Raw genomic sequence first — 15,148 nt, 5'->3', positions numbered from 1 at the left:
GATAACAGTTGTATGAGCCCCTAATAAAATGTTAAAAAAACAAAAAACAAATGCGCTTTACACAATTGATATGTGTATGGATTGCGATAACAGTTGTATGAGCCCCTAATAAAATGTTAAAAATAAAATAAAAAAATAAAATGGAAAAAAAAGAATAAAAATAAAGAAAGAAAGAAAGAAAAGGAAAGAATCACTTTTCATAATGCTAGGCCATAGACGTAAGCCTGCCCCTTGTACGTCTGGATTCTACAATGTTGTCTAGTAGGAGACTGGGTTTGAAGTCACAGTGGAGAGTTCGGGGAGGGTGCCTCCATGTGCTGGACAGCCATTCTTCAGAAGGCTGAGCAATCTAGGAGAGTGAAAGGTAGAAATGCTACCACAACGTTGGAGAAAGAGTAAGCGGTGGGAAGAAACGAGGCAGCATTCCCACTGTGAGAGCTGAGGGTGTGCCAAAAACAAACCACAGATTATCTAGGGATTAATAATGTTGGTAACTGTGAGAAAGAAAATTACTCAGATGCTTGTCGTTTCAAGAACAGAGGATTTCCTTCCCACTTGCACGCCCACTTCCTTGCTCAGCTCACATTCACTCACTCACGCACGCACACTCAGTCGGGCATATGCAGTTAGTCCCTAAACCCTCAGAGCTAACTTGTGCCTCGGGACTGTGTGAGGATGCAGTAAAATAATGCATGCAGAGTTGAGGAGAGCAGGGGATGCATGAAAAGCTCTTATTAGAACAGCGGGTGAAAATGAAGCGTTTATATTGCATATATTCGGAGGAAATCTACAAATTTCATTTATGCTATATGCATGTTCTTTTAAGGCAAGGTTGTTTTGCAACATTATTTTGGAAGTGGGAAATGTGTCCTGCTTTCAGGTGCGAGAGAATGCCTTCATGGTGGTAATGTTTCTCGAGACCATACTGGACAACAGATGGTTTGGGGAACTTTGGGACCAAAGTTCAGTGGGCATGCCCTTTTGTTTGTCAGGTTCTACATTATTAAGATCTCATTGACAGTCAGTCCGTGAAAAGATTAGAACTCCAAGAGACAAGTATTAAGCACATGACTTTCGATGGAGATGCCTTTTGGCAGTAATTAGCTCCTATAGTCTCTCAGTGCTCCTCCACAAAGACGCCTATCCTGAAATTGTTTCAACCATTCAAATAAACTGAAAACTACCTCCCCTCATACCCTCAACCACACACACTCCTCATGCCCCACCCACTTAAGACAAAGGGGGGAAAATGTTTCCATTGAGTTGATTCAAACTCATAGCATTCCCTGGTATGTCAGGGAAGAACTGTGCTCTGTAAGGTTTTCCATGGCTGATATTTTGGAAGTAGAGTGTCAGAAATTTCTTCTGAGGTGCTTCTGCATGGAGGCAAATCTCTAACCTATCAGCATCCACTGATAGGAACTCTTTGCTCCACCCAGCATCTCCCCATCTCAACTTCTGAGATGTAGTGCCGTCCATCACCCACATGATGTTCCTGCTGTAACTTCCCTTGCAGGGTGATTAGCAATGGAGGCACCCCAGTCCTCATCTATACGGACAGGTTAAATTGGTGAAACTTTGATACACAAGCTAATTAACATGGATAGTCTCCTTTTTCATTTGAAGAATTACAAATTTGAAGAGAACAAATTCTTCTTTCTCCAAAGAAATACCACAAAAATGACATCCCAAAAGAGGCCAAAAGTCCTCAATAATTAAAGAGGTGGGGTACAACTAGGTAAGGATAGACAAACAGAACAATGGAAAAGAACAGGAAGTTGAGATTTAGAAGCAGATGTTTATAGCGCTTGAGTACATGACAAAGGTAGCATCTCAAATCAGTGGATGGATGTTTCCTAAAATGGTACAGAAGACAAAGTTAAATCCATAATTAATAATACTCATCAGAATGAACTACAAATATACCAAAGATTAAAGCACGGGGGTGGAGGGGGGAGTGTAAAGTACTACAACAGGACAAGGGTGAGTTTCCTTATAACATCAGAGTGAAGAAGGTCTTTCTAGCTTTGGCTGAAAACCCAAAGCCCATGAAAAAGAATGATAATGCACTCATCCAACATTCAGTAGCCAACGGGCAGCAAGCAAAGGCCACCTGAATGGCAAAAGCAAATAAACAGCAAATCCACCAAAAGCAAGTGAAAAGGTCAATGGTAAGTTGGAAAATGATTTGTAACTCATTTCTCAGACAACACAATCTGCCCCACTATATTTTTCACAAAACAATAGACACAGATGCCCTTAATATTATGAAAAGATCCTCAACTCCAGTCGTAAAAAGACACTGTAAATCAGAACTGCATGCGGAAGCCATTTCTCTCCTACCAGATTTGAAAACTCCAAGAAGGTGATAACTAACCCCACTGAGAGGGGAGTAGAGACCAAGGTCCCTCGTGTTTCTATTTGCTCTCTTTATTGTAATATATGTAAGTCACACCCTTCAGGATAGATCTGCCCATGTCTGTCAGAACTATGTCCTGTTGTGACACATTACTGAGTCTCTCATTCTATTGGCTAAAGACAGGGTTGTCACACAACAAATGGATAGGCATTACTGGGAGGACCTCTTGATTCAAGGATCTTCAGGCACAGGAATGTGACCAAACAGAAAGACACATTCATTATTTGAAGGAAAGGCAGGATTGGGAGTATGGGATGTATGGTTAGAGATAGAATTATCCTTCTCAGGAAAGAGCCTTCACTTGAGTCTGGAAGCTTGAGCTCGGGTCCTGTGAGAGAGGTAAACAAAACTGGATGCCACTCTCAAGGGACTGCAGTTTGTGGATTCAGTTTTGTTCATTTTGATTACGTTTTCTGTTCGAGGCAAAAAAATCATGGTCCTCATGACTGACATATCAATAATCAGTTAGGTTTGAGTCTCACTTCTAAGTATACCATTTCCTCAAGTGAAAGATAAATGATAATGAGGAAGATTTCATAAGATGAGACTTAGCATAATTCCGAAACATAAGTGCTTAGTGAAAAGTGGTCATTAATATTACTGTGTTGTAGTCAGAATGATTGCATTGCTATAGATTACACATGAACGGGAAGAAAGCAAAAACCCTTGCAGCTAACCCCATAAACAACAGTTCAATCAATAGTGAGGAAATAAGAAATTGAAGTGGTCAAAGACTTCATGTTCCATGGATCAACAATATCCAGGGAAACACCAGTCAAGGAATCAAATGATATATTATATTGGACAAATTGGTGACAAACGATCTGTTTGAATTCTGAAAATTCATAGATGTTCCTTAGATCACTACGGTGCATTTGAAACTAGCCATAGCAATTTCAACTGCTTTATATGCGTGTAAAACCAAGACAATAAAAAAAGATCAACGAAGAGTTAGCACATAAAACTCTGATGTTGGCAAAGAAAAAGGAACATACCATGAAAGAACAGCCCCTGGTGGCATAATGGGTTGTGTGCTGGGCTGCTAACCACAAGGTCAGCAGTTCAAAACCACTAGCCACTCCTTTGGAGAAAACTGAGGCGTTGAACATCTGTAAAGAGTTATAGTCTTAATTGACTGTGGTAATGATTATACAATTCTTCTTGATATGATTGAATTATTGAACTATTGAATTGTATGGCAATACATTTGTATTGTATGGTAGCAATAAAAATGTGTTTTTGTTTTTTTAGAATAAGAGTTACCGTCTTGGAAACCCACCAGGGCAATTCTACCCTGTTCTCTGGGGTCCCTGTGAGTCAGAATAGATTTGATTGCAGTGAGTGAGCCAGGAAACGGAGCAAATCGGCCTTGAAGGAAGAATAACCAGAATTCTTCTTAGAAGCAAAGACTTCCTCTCACCTACTTTGCACATGTTATCAGGAGGGGCAGTTTCAGAAGGACACCAAGCTCGGTTAAGTTAGAGGGGCAGCAAAAAGAAGGAGGTCCTTCATGAGATTGATTGGCACAGTAGCTGCAGCAATGGGTTGTAAACAGCACAGGACAGGATGACGTTTCAGTCTGTTACATACAAGGTTTCGGTGCGTTGGAACTGATTTGGTGGTCCCTAACAGCACAATTTAATCTATGGTCAAGGGAGCCTATTGTTCGGTATCTCATAGGGCAAAATAGTATGCGTATTTTTCACCATCACCCTCTCTTTTCAATTTGACACATATTTTTTAAAAGAATAAAACCCCTTGATAGTTCTCCCACTGCAGCCATGTGTGTGAGGAGAGAAACCTGAGTGTGGCAAGTCTTCCACATGAACATCCTCTTTATTTAGGGGGCCATTTACAGTAAGTTAAGCAAGCATGGGAAAAACACAAAACCAAGGCTGGGCATCTCTGATTGAACTTAGCAAATTCTTTAAAACCAGGAAATCTTTTCCATGCAAGGCTGAATTACCAGTATGGCTTTAATTGTATCTTTCATCTTTACCTCATTTTTTTCAATTTCCCCTTCCCTTGTTCATGGCAGTGGTAATGTCTATACACTTAGGAGGCTCAATAAATACTGTACTTGGTGACTAATATCTGAGCCTAAGAAATCATTTCGCTGCCACATCAGAGCAGATGCATTTGCCTTAGCTTCTGAGATACCTAGGTTCTCAGAACATAGCATTTAACTGAGATGCAGATTGAGGGAAATCAAAGTACTTAACTCCCCACCCCACCCCCTCACTCTCACTGCCATCTAGTCAATTCTGACTCACAGAGACCCTGTTGGACAGGACAGAGCTGCCTCTGGGGGGTTCCCAGACAGTAACACTTTACAGGAATCAAAAGCCTCATCTTTCTCCCATCTAACTCCTACTAAGCCTTTTGCTGGAATCAATACACTCGATTGGCCTGATTTCCAAACTGTCGTGTCAACGCTGTGTTTTCATAAGTCAGCAGCATGTGCAATGTAGTTCTGTGCAAGGGCATTTAAATAGGGCCAACTCGTGGGTCTGTGCTGAGAGCTGAAGCCGCGCTCCTCACCCTGTAGAGCCCTCCTCTACCTCCACTAGTTTTGTGAACCTGAGAAAATGTCTGCTCCTCCCTCACCTCAGTGTCCCCCTTTGGAAATGAGGAAAACGGTTGTGTTTGTCTCATAGGTGACGGTTCCGTCTCTGTAGAACCTTCCATGTGATCAGCATGTGACTTGTCCTTAGTTGCTGTGGAACCCCTCGGGTGCATGCTGAGCCTGCGCATGCAGGGCACAACTGTTCCTGGGGGTTTGCAAGGCTGAGGTTGTCAGAAGCAGAGCACCTCCACCTGTCACCTGAGGCTTCTCTGAGGGCATTCGAACCACCAATCTTTAGCTAGTAGGTAAGAACTTGACTGATTGGGCCACCCAGGAACTCCCCGTGCAAGTATCCCAAAGTGTTGCCCTGGGTTACCTGATACATCTGTCAAATGAGGATAATAACCAAAACCATGCTCACTGCCATTGGGTCAATGCGGACTCAGAAACCCTATAGGACAGGGTAGGACTGTCCCTGTGAGCTTCCTCTTGGTGGGAGTAGAAGCCTCTACATTCTCCCAAGGAGTCGCTGGTGGTTTCGAACAACAGACCTTGAGGTTAGCTTCCCAATGAATAACCCACTACGCCACCAAAGCTCCTTTTTGGGGATAGTTATAGTTCCTCCTAATATAGTTTCTGTGGTCGTGGAGGACTTAAATAAATAAATGAGTTAATGTCTATAAAATACTTAAGACTACAGCCCGAGGCTTCTTAGTCTCCAATTGCTTAGGGTAAGGAAGGCTTCGCTTCCTGCTCAGAACAGTATCCAGATCTGTTTCAGGAGGGCAGAGTAGTTATCTGGAATTGAAGTCTGCATTTAATCCATAGCTTGACCCACAGGAATCGGAACTCTTCGGAGACCCACAAGAACAGTGATTCTATGTGGCTTGGCCTAATAATTTGATTTCAGCTTCCTTTACCTCAGAGAAGGAGGCGGAGCTCTTCCCAGCAGCACTCAATGTTATGTGTCACCTCTCAGCGTAGTGTTTTTCAGGACAACCCCCTCCAACTGATTATTTCCATCTAGATCATCAAGTGTGAGTGACCTTTGCGTAGCTGCCCCCTGGTGAGCAGGGGAGGCACAGCCTCCAGCCCCATGGGGGAGACTCGGCTGGGCTCCCTGGAGGCACAGCTAAAACAGTCTTGTTAAATACCCCGCACAATGGCTTAGTTCAAAGTAGCACACAGTTTAGAGGAAGAGATGCTTCTATGCAAATATGAGTAAGATATATGCTTCTCTAGCAAATATGAGGATGAGTCCAAGGTATTGCAACAAAATGAAAGAAACCTTGATTAAAAGTTATCAAGCCAGGAAGCTAGTGTGTGTGTGTGTGTGTGTGTGTGTTCTCTATCTGGGTCTATGCCCATCTGAAGGCCGCATTTCTAGCTCTCTAGCCCTTCCCTGAAGAGCTGGCTGTTCTTTGACTTGGGTCACATCAAACCTTGAAGAACTTATGGAATTGTATTCTTTGTAAGGGCCCATTGAGTTTGGGGAACACTAGAGGCCTGCAAGGGCACGATCAAGGGTGCAGAGGGGACAGGGTAAGGGATCCCAGTGAGATGCTCTTAGGTCACCATTGTGACTCTCAAAATAATAATAATAATAATAATAATAATAATAATAATAATAATAATAATCAAATAAGCAGGTGCATTTTCATGACAGAAAAGCTTCCTTGATGCCGTGTTGCTGGCCTTTTTCTCACCCACGCACTTTTCAATTTTCTGACAACATCTTTCTAAAGAGCCCCTGTCATTGTCCTGTGTATTTTGAGAACAATCTCTGAAGAAATCCTCCTTGGGGATGAAAATAAAGTGTTATCATAACCTTTTCAGCTGACCTCTCTGCCTCAAATGTACCTGGCCCAGCAGATCTCCTGGGCAGACCCTGTTTCACTTGGACCTTCTTCTAAAGGCACCCTGAGGAGATGGAGAGAAGTGTGTGAGGCCTGAAAGCACGTGGCTGCTGCATCCACTCACTGCTGGGACTTTGTGAAACGCATTTCGAGTGAATTGGACCCCTGGTAGCAACACTTTTTAACTCCCTTTGCATTTTTTCTTCTATTAAAACCGTCGAACTGCAATCTTTGCTTAAGAAAAAACAAGTGTAGTTTATTCTTCAATGAAAGCCTTTTCATTTTGGATTTAAGGGGCCTGAACTGCCAACAAGATTGTATAAAGCTCCTTATGATTTTAGAGTCCGAAATTTGTTGGAGACCGTTCAACTCTACCATTTCGCCATCACTTTGTCCCTGACCTGAGAGAAGGGTCTAGGTGTCCCTTGTCTGGAGAGAGGGATGTGCTTGGAGGTTTCCAGACCTAGGTTTAGACAACAGTCTCTCAGCATCACCTTTCTCACTGGCATGAGGGAGTCACAGAAGTCCTCGAATAAAACCGTTCCGAAAATAGAAGAAACTAACAGACAAAGGACAAGGCACACAGGAAGCATCTGATGACTACGTTGCCTTTCTAATAGTCACCAAGGTTTAAGGAGTGCTTGGCTGGGTGACCTGCACTGTGTCAGCATGCTCTATGGACCTGCCCATTTAACCCAAGTGACTCCCGTCCATTGGTACCAGCCTGCTCCAGCACATTATTGGTCTAAATAAACTAACTGCAATGCCTATAGCCCTCGCGCATCCAATCAGCACAGGGCTCCCTCCAGGCATTGCACAGGGAAGGGCCCTGCTCAGGAACTCCCCAGCATCTATTCCTGCTTCTTCCTTTTTCCACATCCTGGGCTAGAAACTTGACTTTGCCTTATGCTGTGTCCGCTGTTCTTGAGTTGGCTCCTATTTGCCGTGACCCTGTATACAACAGGACAGAACACTGCCCGGTCCTGCGACGTCCTCACAGCCGCTGTTCTGTCGGAGCCCATTGTCGCAGCCACTGTGTCAGCTCATCTCCTTCAGGCTCTTCTTAGTCACAGCGATCACCTTCTCTAGCGATGGAGCTCCCCTGATAGGCAGGTCCACAGTCCATGAGACAGCGCTCCCCATGCTCGCTTCTCAGGAGCATTCGGGCTGCACTTCCTCACAGACAGACTTGTTTCTTCCTCGGAAGTTCCTGGTGCTTTCAAAATTCTTCCCCGGCACAGAAATTCAACGGCATCCATTCTTTTCTCGGCTTCCTTATTCATGGTCAGATTCATGCGTGTGAGGAACTGACACCACCATGCTCGGGTCGGCTGCACCTTCGTCCTCAAAGTGACAGCTTTGCCTCTTTAACACTTTAAAGAGACCTTGATTTGCAATATGTCATTTCATTTTTGACTGTTGCTTTCATAAGTATTGATTAGAAAATGAAATCCTTGACAATTTTGATCTTTTTTTCTGTGTATCATCATGTTGTCCGTTGGTCCAGTTGTGGGAGCTTCTGTTTTCTTGACATTCAATTGTCATCCACTTTTTACCGTTTTCCTGGGCCTCCGTTTTTGAAAACAAAGGGTCAGAATCTCGACTCTCGAATCTCTGCTTGTGAAGGGCAGTGGCCTGGAAGTAGTGGAGGCTCACCACCCAGTGCTGACCTGGGAGAGAAGCAGAGTTTACCAGGCGAGGACAGGAAGATGCTGCGTTATTTGGTCAGAATACAATCACTAGTGTCAGATTACCTGAGATGCCAGGGAAGCATGGGTTTACTTGAGCTTACTCATTAATCTGTAGTGAACACGTTCACAGTGTTCCACCACATGCGTTAGGTACGGCTGGCATCTGTCTCCGTCAACCCCTCAGCATCCTCCTACAGAATTAAATCCTCCTTTCAAGTTCACATTCCCTCACAGATCAGAGTGCCCAGGAAGCCAAGGAAGCCCAGACTCGGTAGTGCTTGTTTACTGATCTGCAGTGGACAGTGTCGCCTGGGTCTGACATTGCCTGAAACCCATATAAAATTGGCCACTACAGCTTAGTAGTAAGCACGAGTGACCCAGTACTTACCTTGTTTCCTGTGCAGTCGACCTGTGAAGAGCTCATGTTCAGTTATTGTTGGTAGGTGTTATTGTTCTGTTATTGTCCTGTTATTGTTGGTAGGCGTCCCTGCGTCTCCTTGGACTCAGGGTGACCTGAAGTGCAACAAAACCAAACCTGCCCGGTCTCGTGCCACTTTCGGTTGTTCTGTTTGAGCCCGCTGTGGCAGTCATCACACCGACCGTCTCACGGCGGGTCTTCCTCTTCTCTCGTGGTTTTTCCATGTGTGAAATGAACTTGGAGGCCACGAAAGACGCCGCGTCTACTTTGGTGTTCGCGTTCCTCCTTTCCTAGCCACTCGGGCCGATGTTTGGATCTGAAGGGTAGGGCATCTGGACAGGTCTGGGGGCTTTTTTCATGGACACTTTTAATTTTATGTTTTCCTCATAAACCCTCCATGTCTCTGTCCCCTCCCAATCCTTCCCCTTTTCCTGTTCCCACCGCCATCCCTGGCCTCCTCCTGGTCATCAAAGTCTTATCTGTTGGTGTACAAACCACATGTCGTCTTCCTTCTTTGTCCTTATAGCGACACTGACATTAGATGTTTATCTTGGCAATATGGCTGCATTTGCTAAGTATCTGCTCCCCAGTCTTGTCCATGTCGTGCTGTGTTTAAGAGTTATGATTATTTTTTATTGATGCAGAAAGTTCCACAGTCTGAATGTACCAGAGCTCGTTTACCCGTGCCTCTATAGTGGGGGATTTGGGTTGTTCTCATGTTTTGTTATTGTGGAAATTGTTGCAATAAACAGGGAAACGTATATCTGTTCCTGTTACAGTCGTCATTTCTTTAGGGTATATACCCAGTGCAGAGATTGCTGGGGAAGGTACTTATATTTGCAAGGAAATGCAATACTGATTTCCATAATGGCTGTACAGTTCTACAATCCCACCAGGAAAGTGTTCCTCTTTCTCCACACTCTCTTCATCGTTTGTTTTGTGTTTTATTAAATTTTTCCAAAAGTGTCAGTGTGAAGTGATGTATCATTGTTGTTTAAATTGGTATTTCTCTTATTGCTAAAGATTGTGAATCTTCACATGACTGTTGGCTGCCTGTATCTCCTCCTTGGTAATTTGTCTACTAATGTCTTGTGCCATATTTTTGTTAGATTATATGTATTTTTCTAGTTAAGATGTTGTAATCCATTAGACTTTCATCCACTATGTTATTATTGAATATTTTCCACCAATCTATGGGTTCTCTGTTGACTTGTTTGATGAAGTCTTTTGTTGGGCACAAGTGTAATATTTTTAGCAGTATTGCGGTAACTTATGATTGCCATCCCTCCTGAACATCCTCAACAACTGCAGCTGAGGGAGGTTTAGTGATGCTTCCAGGACCACACAGCTAACAAGGAGCAGACCCAAGACCTAAACATCCTCCTGTCCGACCCAAGTCAGTTCTGATTCCTACTAACCTTTGTGGGTACTTATTTTTTTCCAGATACTTTGGTTTTGGTAAGATTCTTTGGTTTTCTTAATGAAGGAACATGTATTGAAGGAACTCTTGTGGAGACAGAATTATTTACCCAGAGAAAAAAAACGGTAAGTGAATGTGTCCTTTAAGCACATTGGACCTGGTGTTATTGTCTTGTCTGGATCTGAGATACTCTACAGAAGCCAAGAAACAGATGATTTCTCAAGTTCCAAAGTAACCAGTTTCTTGGGACTGTTGCTGTTAGGGGCCATAGTGTGGATGCTCACTTAAGACCCTGTGTACCACAGAATGAACCATTGCCTGTTCCGAGCCCATCCTCACACTTGTCATGACTGAGCCACTGGGTCAATCCTCCGCAGGGAGGGTCTTCTTTGCTGATGGCCCTCTACCTAGATTGATATCTTTCACCAGGGACATCATGGCCCTAGAAGGGACCGTGCCCCAGACTTCCCAAGGAAAGTAAGAATGCAAGTGACAGGGAGAATGTCCTTTTAAGCAGGTTGGTTGACTAAAAGGAAAGCATACAAGATTTGTTTTTATTTTTACGCTGCTTTCAGTGAGCAGTCAGGGACTTCAGAGAATGACACAGTGACTGTATGTTGGTAGTATTTATCATTAACACACATGCACGCACACACCAATACTCACGGCATAGGTTCCATAATGGACTTTGTGCTACTAGCTGCTGGAAACGAAATTTCAATGAAGAGTCCTACACAAGATAGCAGAAAACTCACTGTTGGGCCTTTCAGAGAGAAGGAAATGGAAAATATTTTCTGCCACAGAAAATGTGAAGCCATGTAGAATGAGTGGAAACTGAGCTTAACTCCTTGTATGAAAGCAACAAAAACCAAAAGCTATGTCTAGTAGATTCTTGTTTAACTTGTTACTATGATTGGTTGAAGAGTAAGTGGATTACTTTCTAGAGCTGCTAGAAAGTAAGGTATTGTACAGAGTAGAAAATATTTGAGAGATGTTTGCATTTATGTTTGCATGAAAGAATGGATGAATTATATGTGTAAATACAATAAGGAACCAGATGGACTTTGAGCCTCTACTTAAATCTTACCTCAGTATGAGAAGGATATATTCTAATATTGTGGCAAGGTATGATACTCACCTCCCTGACATGATTGCTGAAGACAAAATGGGAGCATTAGCAAATGTGGTGAAGAAAGCTGATGATGCCCGGCTATCAAAATATATAGAGCCTGGGGTCTTAAAGGCTTGAAGTTAAACAAGTGGCCATCAAGCAGGGAAACAACAAATTTCACATGGAAGAAGCACACCAGCCTGTGTGATCATGAGGTGTCGATGGGAACAGGTATAAGAAGTTCAAAAACAAGCAGTCAAATTGATATGAAGGAGCATGGACAAGGTGGAGATTCAAAACCCACCTGTAAGGTAATTGGACAGTCCCTCAAAGAAGAGTCACATGGAAGGGATGGTATACCCAGGGTGCAGTACAGCACTGATGAAACACATAACTATCCTCTAGTTCTTGAATATTTCCTCCCCTTGTTATTATGATCTTAGTTTTACCTCATTAATCTTGCTAGACCTACATATGTACACTTGTACAATCAGGATCTTTCAATGCATGAAATTCAATATAGATAAACCCCCCAGAAACAGTAATGGGAGCAATTATTCCCTGAAGGCTTGGGAAGAGAGATGTAGGAAGGGGGAACTGATAGCAATGATGAATGTATAACCCCATTCAAGGGGAACAAACAACAGTATTGTAGGTGAATAGATGGTGTAGGATATGGCAATAATAATAATATATAACATATTATGGGTCCATGGAGGTGGTAGAGTGGGAGAGGGAGGGGATAATGGGAGGTGATATCAGAGAGTTCAAGAAGAAAGAAAACGTTTTGAAAATGATGATGACAGCCATTGTACAATTATGCTTGATCTAATGGAACTACAGATTGTAATGATATCTGTAAGAGCTCTTAATAAAATGTTTAAAAAATAATAAACAATCTGGAAAATAAATAAAATCATCAATTGTTCTCTAGAAGCTTCAAAATATTCACAATTTTATTTTATTTTATTTTTATCGTACTTATTAGTGATTTAGGACTTGTACATGTTGATATATGAGGAGCTTCAAAATGTTCAGGGGAAATGGATTATCTTTTCATTCACGTTTTCCATGAATGTTTTGAAGGCGCTTTCTATCAGCTTCTGCTGCGCTGATACGACAGATACCATTGAGTCCGTTCTGCTTCATGGTGACTCGATATACCACAGAACAAGACCCGGCTCGATCCTGTCCCATCCTCACAATCACTGCTAGGTTTGAGCCCATTCTTAGAGTCCCTGTGTCGTCTCTCTCTCTTAAGGACCTTCATCTTTTTCATGAGCCTCACTTTACCAACCTTTATGTCCTTCCCTTGGGAGTGGTCCTGCCTGCTAACCGGTCCAAAGTATGTAAGATAAAATCTCACTATCCTTGCTTCTCAGGAGCATTCTGGCTGGACTTCCTCAAAGACAAATTGCTTATTCCTCTGCAGTCACGGTGTATTCAATTTTTTTCTCCAACATCATAATTCAAAGGCATCAGTTCTCCTTCACCCTTACTCAGTGTTCAGCATTGTTCAGCATTCATATACATGAGGTGATTGAAAATACTATGGCTTGGGTCAGGTGCACCTTTGTCCTCAAAGGGACATATTTGCCCTATAAAACTTTAAAGGGGTCTTTTACAAAGGATTTTCCCAATGCAATGTCATTTGATTTCCTGACTGCTGCTTCCATGGGTGTTGATGGTAGATCCAAGTAAAATAAAATCCTTGATAATTTACATATTTCCTCCACTTGTTGTGATGCCTCTGATGGGTTCAATTGTGAGAGTTTTTATTCTCTTGATGTTTAGGTGAAATCCATGCTGCAGACTGCAGTCTTTGATCTTCAACAGTAAGTTCAAGTTCTCTTTCCTATACTAGCCTTTATTATGCTCTCTTTTTATATTTCTTCAAGTTATAAGAATCTGAATACAATTTCTTCTTGGACCCCACATTTCTGTTACCAAAGATAAAATAAACTGATGTGTTCCTAGAACATTGATTGATATATGATATTTTTGTCATACAAACTATAATTCACTGGATTATCAGGTGCTGGTATTGTTGATCCCAAGTGTAGACCCTCTAATTAGTAAAACATATTAAACATTTCATTTTTGCATAGTTACAAGTCAAAAATGTTTATATCATTGGCTCTTTGTGAAACCAAATGCTACCCTTGTCACACAACTCTGTTTTCCATTTTCTCTTGCTTTTCCCAGAACCTTAACTGTTCTGACCTAAATAATTTTTTTAACAGGAACATAGAATACTAAGTTACTCACTGTGGGCAAAATTCTCCAATGTGAGATGCCCAGCCTCTGACTATAGTTGAAGTTATCAGTCTAATGTATCTACATTTTCCCAGAAAATGTGTTTAGATTCCCTTGTATTTTTTTCAAACTATAAGGCTCTGGGTTTTGTCTTTTGATGATATAACCTATCATGAGCGGCAGAGATAATATTGAGTACTGTATTCATTCAGGGACCAACCTTGCCTATCTTTCCTTTCATCTGTATTTATTGCGGCTCCTCTAGCTCCACATTTTCTGACTCAGCGCTGATAACATCTCCGATTCACTGTCACACCATGCAGTGTGCATGTGTCAGGTCACTGATTCCATCCTCCAGAGCCGCTGAGTCACAACAAGGCAGTCAGAGTCCTTGGGGTCTTACCACATAACGGAAATAGACAAATCATTTCAGCATCCCGAACCAACACTGTCTCCGTGGGGGCTGAATGTAGGTCAGAAGAGATGTGTCTGTGCGGCAAGATGCTCACAGGAGGCATTTGAGGAGGTCCTGCCTGATGCAACTGCTTGGTAGATTTAGCCCCAGTCTCTAAAACAAGCCTTTGTTCCCATCATCCTAATGAAAATCTACCTTCAACGGACAGAACATTTTAAAACAAAAAACCTTTGAATAATATGTGGGAAACACCTTCACGGATCTTATGCCACTATTTCTTAAGCAACACTTCAGAGTTCACCGTTATCCTCATCTACAAAATGAGTAGCACAGGCTCAAAGGATTGTAGTTGGCTTGCTGAGGTGGGGCTGAAATTAAGTCTCAAGATACTCTAACCCCAAAGCCAATGAGTCCAAGCTGCTGGAACATCTGAATCACCTAGCGGATTAGCCACCTGATCTACAGAGCCATCAAATTCACCTCTGGGTCGCAAGATGGGTGTAGCAGAGACCATTTCTTCCTACTTTATTACCTGCTATTTGCTGCTTGTTTTTAATTTTTTATAGACTTTGACCAAGCCGGGAAATGAAAGAGCTTCATGTCTACAAGCCAAGGAAGATGTGGATAATTGTTATGGATCTTATGGCAGATTTTCTGGAGCTACCTCTCTGCTCCTTTCTGATGGGGTTAGTCTCTCCATGAGGTCAAATGACATGGTGTGTTAGTTTGGGTACATTCGAGAAACAGATCTACAGAAACTCATATGTATAAGAGAGAGTTTTTTATAAAGGGTAAGTGCGCACATCAAGAAAACATCCCGACCCAGTGCTGCCCAAGCCCACAAGTCCAACATTAGCCCATATGTCCGACACCAATCCACAAAGTCCTCCTCAATCTCACAAAGCACACGCAATGACACCTGCTCCAGGAGGAAAGCTGAGTCAGTGAATGTGTAAGCATCTCAGCGCTGGCAGGGATCTCCACACGACTGCTCCA

This window comes from Echinops telfairi, unplaced genomic scaffold, assembly GCF_000313985.2.
Source record: "Echinops telfairi isolate 266 unplaced genomic scaffold, ASM31398v2 ScPeMD7_2;HRSCAF=8, whole genome shotgun sequence".
Taxonomy (NCBI): Eukaryota; Metazoa; Chordata; class Mammalia; order Afrosoricida; family Tenrecidae; genus Echinops; species Echinops telfairi.
The sequence above is the reverse complement of the archived record's forward strand: the minus strand, read 5'-3'. Positions refer to the sequence as shown.